Source organism: Mauremys mutica, chromosome 1 (genome assembly GCF_020497125.1).
Source record: "Mauremys mutica isolate MM-2020 ecotype Southern chromosome 1, ASM2049712v1, whole genome shotgun sequence".
Taxonomy (NCBI): domain Eukaryota; kingdom Metazoa; phylum Chordata; order Testudines; family Geoemydidae; genus Mauremys; species Mauremys mutica.
Genome location: NC_059072.1, coordinates 207,664,109 through 207,669,335, shown reverse-complemented (window position 1 = coordinate 207,669,335; position 5,227 = coordinate 207,664,109).

Sequence of the window (5,227 nt, the reverse complement as noted above, 5' to 3'; positions counted from 1 at the left end):
ACTGTCTCACCCTCCACCCCATTGCATGTGCTGGAGCCTCCCTCTTCATCCTTGACTTTTAGTATATCTCATTGCAATTCCATGTTATGTGTGTATTGTCACATAATTCTTCACCTCCTGCTTGGCTCAGTCCTGGAACCTGGCAGAGGTCCCTTGGTGATGGACAGTCTGCATCAAGGGAGATCACTTCACTCCAAGTAGTGTGCAGTCAGCTGCCACAGCTCCAGATGTGGGCTCACTGGCTAGGGACAGGGAGTAGCCAGGGCATCTGGAAGATTTGCTGCTGCGGCTTACAGCCTAAGCAACCTTTGCTGGGAAGGCTCTGCTGGAGTCTTGGATGCAAATTAAAGCTGCCTTCCCTCAACAGAACCCATGGGAGTGTGGCAGTGGAAACTACTCCTGGTCCTCAGCTTGGGGGAATTTCCCAGCAGGGTGCAGCTTTACCCAGCAACAATGGAATGTTGACAGGATCTGCAGTATTAGGGTGCACTTTATACATCAAACAAACAGCTGAATGTGAGCTGCCACTGCTGCATGCCCAGCGCTGCTCCTGAGTTACTGCTGAGCATGTAATGGCAGCCAAATTTGCCTATACAGAACTGGTTCCTGTATTTCTTACACCAACAATGCTTCAGTTGCAAGCAGTGGGAGTTTGCCTGTAGGGGGAATACAGGATTGGGCCCACAGTCAGTGACTGTACAACTATGGGATAGCTGGGATACGCTAGATGCAAAATGTGATATGACATTCTATTCTCAGAGCGGTTTTTAACTTTCTGCCTATTGTCAAAACCCGCTCTCTCAGTTGAGTCAGCGACAAGATAGACAGTTGCTCTTCATTAGAGAAGTCGTTCATTTGCAGTTTCTATCAATCAAAGCCTGTTCCTTCTGTGAGAATTTTAATTAGTCGATTATTAGTCCCTTCATTCTTTTAGCCTTGCCTGCAGCAGGCTTTTCTTGCTGTTATTCTCAGCCTCCATCTGATGAGAGGTAGTAATTACGCGAAGCACCATCGTGACTACTACTATATGCTTTGTGGGCTGCTGTGAGATGTCTTTATATGCAGTTTTAACGTGAGCATCTGGAAAATTACAGTAAAACTATATAAAAACCACTTGTTCTAATTAAAACCAGGGTCCTGCTTCTCCACTCAGCTGCAGCAGTTGTACAGTGGGGTAACGCCAGTGAAGTCCGTATTATATATGAAAGCACATGTGATTGCATTGCAAGGGGGGAATAAAGTCAGGAAACGGTTATAGGGCCTGGTGGCATTCCTCTTACTTATAGGGGGTTTTCCATCTCCTTTGATTTGATTACTGAGGAATGTCAGTGGCGGCACTTCTATTTTAGAACTACGAAAGGAGAATCAGGCTCCTGCTTTATGAGGGACGGACCAAGTTCTGGTGACACGACGCACGAACCACCGTGCAAATGCAGATGGCTAATTATGTGCTGCATCTTTCAGAAGCTGAAGCCTCGGAGGAGGGAAGGCTTTGTCATCTTCACCACTCCCAGATTCTGCAGGTGCAGCCCCAGGAACTGCTCTAGCTTACAGTAGCCTCCCCATGGCTTCTGATGGTCTGCTCCACAGGCCAGGATAGCTGTAGCATTGAGCGTTGTGGCTATACCACCTTGTGCCCCAGTACATTGGTGTGGGGGACAAAATCTGGGCCATTGGTTTAGGGTTATTTTCTTTGTCCCTCCCCTCCTTAACTTCCCCTGTCACCCTCCCTGCAATGACTTGTGCATCGAATATATCATCTGTGTTCCTCCTTTTAGTTTAAGAAAACAGTGACACACACTCCAAAGTTCTTTAAGTAATATCTGTTTATTTCAATAAAGTCAGCTTCTTTCCCCTATTTATGAACTTCTACAATTGTACGATTTTGGAGGGGGGAGGGGGTGTCACAATAATCTAACTACTTAATTTCCAGTACGGATCACATGGCGATACATTAAGGCAGGGGTTCTCAATGTTTTTCTTTCTGAGGCCCTCCCAACATGCTGTAGAAATTCCCAGGTCCAAATATGTTAGCCTTAATCCTGATGTCCACATTTAATAAAGAAATGGGACAATAAGTAAAATTGTCCATATTTTTACATTTTAGTGTGGATTTATGACATCGTGTCACTTGTTTCACCTGCAGATCACTCAGAAATATACCTGGGAACAAAAACTAAGATCTTAATATTAAGCATGTAGGCCCAAATCATTAGTTCAGTTCCTACCCTGAGTAGCCTGCAATGGCGAGAAGCTTCCATGCGACCTTCTGTATTACCCTTCTTCTACGGAGGGGAAGAGAGAGGTGGTAGGATCAGTTTCACAGTGGATTCTCTGTCTCGGCCTGAGCCTCCACCGGGCCCCCCTCTGGCCCCCTTAGCACAACCAAGCAGGGAGCATCTGACCCTACCAATCCAGACCCCACCTGAGCAGTGCAACTGTATCGCTTCTACTGACCAGGGATTCTCCACATCGGTAGAAGAGGGTGTAGAATTTGCTTCTTGATTTGCTTTTTACAGTGAGAAGCTGATAGACTGGTATTTATTCCTCAAGGTGAATAATCCGTTCTATGAGTAAAATATAATGTTGGATCTTGTATTTTGAAGCTTCATGTCATTTACATAATATCCAATACCAATCTAAATCTTCGAAGTTGACCTTTGAAGTCTCCTGTTTATACTCTAGGTTTGGCTTAATATGCAGAACTTCTGTGCCTGAAAGATGTTCTAAAAAGTCTATGTCAAACTTTTAGAGTTAATTAGGTCTGTGAGCTGGTTCTCTGGTTGATGTAGTGACAGCACAGTTAATACTTTGCTTACAAATTCCTTCCCTTGGAGGTGCCTATAAAGCTGTTCAGTGTTAATACCAAAGTTTGGTTTAAGTTTTTCAAACAAGTACATGATTCCCCTCGGTCTGTCTGAAGGAGCTCTCTGAGCCCTTTGTTTGCCCAATCCATATGGAAGAGTTTTTTCTAGGCCTGGTGGAGATTGTGCTAACTCCACTATCAAAGCTGTAGGAGTACAGCTTAACTGCTAACATACTTTGTCAGTTCTAGAGGATGATTGTTATGATGGGATTTTTTCTAACATTAGAGGGCCATTCAAATTTAAATACATGTATTTAGGTGTTACCAGTGTAAGGGGATGGGCGATTTAATGCTGAAGTGAGGTAAGGGTTTGCAGATGGGTTATCATGGAGCCATTCCAATACAATATGAAGGGAAATTGCTAAGTTTGATAGACAGTCCATCTGGTTTAGATAATTGCATTTTGGCTAGGCTTATCCCTGTATTTTTTTCCCCTTTCCATATAAGAGCTTTACAAAGATGCTCTAATTTTTTTTTTTTTTTTTTTTTAGGGGAAAAGACACTGGGAAAACCAGAATAGGACTAAATAAACTGAGTAGCATATTCAGTTGTCATAAAAAGATTAACATTTTATTTGAGTACATATTAATAGCAAGGTCTTCTTCCTTCACTGCTGGATAAATGCATTTTTATTAAGGTTGATATATTTTAATGAGATCCTTTAACAGAAAGGTACCAGAATTTAAGCTGCAATTTACTAATTTGAAAATCTGGGGGTAAGAGCTGATGTGTCATACTTCCTAGTAGAGTTGCTTTTGGTTTTTTGTACGTTTAGTTTTCAAACCATAAAATCTACCATATTGTTGAAGAGCTAAAATGAGGTCAAGGTAATTTTCAAAGATGTTTCAAAATGAGTAGGTTATCTGCAAATAAAGACACTTTTATATTTATAGGCACCAATACTAATCCTCAAGATATCTGAATGGGATCTAAGGGCAATAGCTAAAGGTTTAATAAATAAACCTATAAGATTGGGAAATAGGACATTCCTGTCCCAGACTGCTTTTTTTTCCTTTTAAATAATCCAAGAATGTGACATTAAGGTGTTATCTACATAGGAAAAAAAATTCAGTATGATTTAGGATATGAATTTAAACCAATATAGTTATACCAATCTCTCTCTCTCTCTCTCCTCTCTCTCATGTGGATGCTCACCAGAAAAGTCACTTTTATGCTAGAATAAGAGTGTGCAGCAGAACTCTGCTAGTATAACTACACAGCTATAACTGCTAAAACTTTCCCAGGGGTACACAATTTTAGAGTAGCACAAGCTTTGGGGTGATTGTATAAAAAGAGCAATTCTAGGTCTAAATTTGGGCACAGCATTAAGGGCTTTAAGCCTTTAAATATATTAGGGGGCAGAACCTCAATTGGTGTAAACTGACGTATAGATTGTCAGGGTAGCTATGTCAGTTTCCACCAGCTGAGAATCTGGTCCATGCTTCCAGCATTCTCCGTCAAAGCCTTCTCAGAGCAAGGTTGAGGAAAAAGCCCTCTGACTGATTTCAGTGAACATCATAGATGTTTAATTTAATAGACTTCTTAATTTTATTGGCAGCCACTGTATGAGGAATGAAAACAGATGATCTAGATGAACAATAGGAGAAAACTCATTAGGAAATATGTTAGCCTTTATCCTGGTGTCCACATTTAATAAAGAAATGGGACAATAACTAAAATCTTCAATATTTTTACATTTTAGTGAGGATTTATGACATCATTAAAAGTGGGTGAAAGGGATTCTTGAGGAATTGATGATATATTTTAATAGATAGGGGCCAGCTCCATAGCTGGTATAAATGGCATAGTTGCACTAACTCTTCTATTAAATATGTCACTTCACACCAGTTGAACTAGCACAGTGTGATTAGAAATGTGACCTCCTTCTGAATATTATTTTACTAGACTTCGACCTGCAGTTTTCCCTGCTTATAACCCTTTCATGGTGTGACGTTACCCGGACCGGTGATCAGCTAGGCCTCTCCAATCCCTAACTCTGGGAGGCAGCCTTACCTTGCACTGCTGTGAGAACCCCCACTCCTGGGCTGTTCATGCACAGCCTCTGGCATGTAAGCTGTTCCTTGGACTGTTCAACCGAACGACACTAGCCAATACCTCTGGTCCCAGACACAAAACCCTAGGAGCCTCCATCTTGTAGTGTCCAGTTATGCTCCCTGGATGCTGCAAGCTTATATGATTTCATAAATTTAACAAAGAAATTGATATGTACCAGGCTTGTTTTCCCAAGGGGAGTTTCTGACATGCTTCAAACCAAATGCACTGCTTCAGGTAGAATAAATATATTTATTAACTATAAAGATAGATTTTAAGTGATTATAAGTCAAAGCATAACAGGTCAGA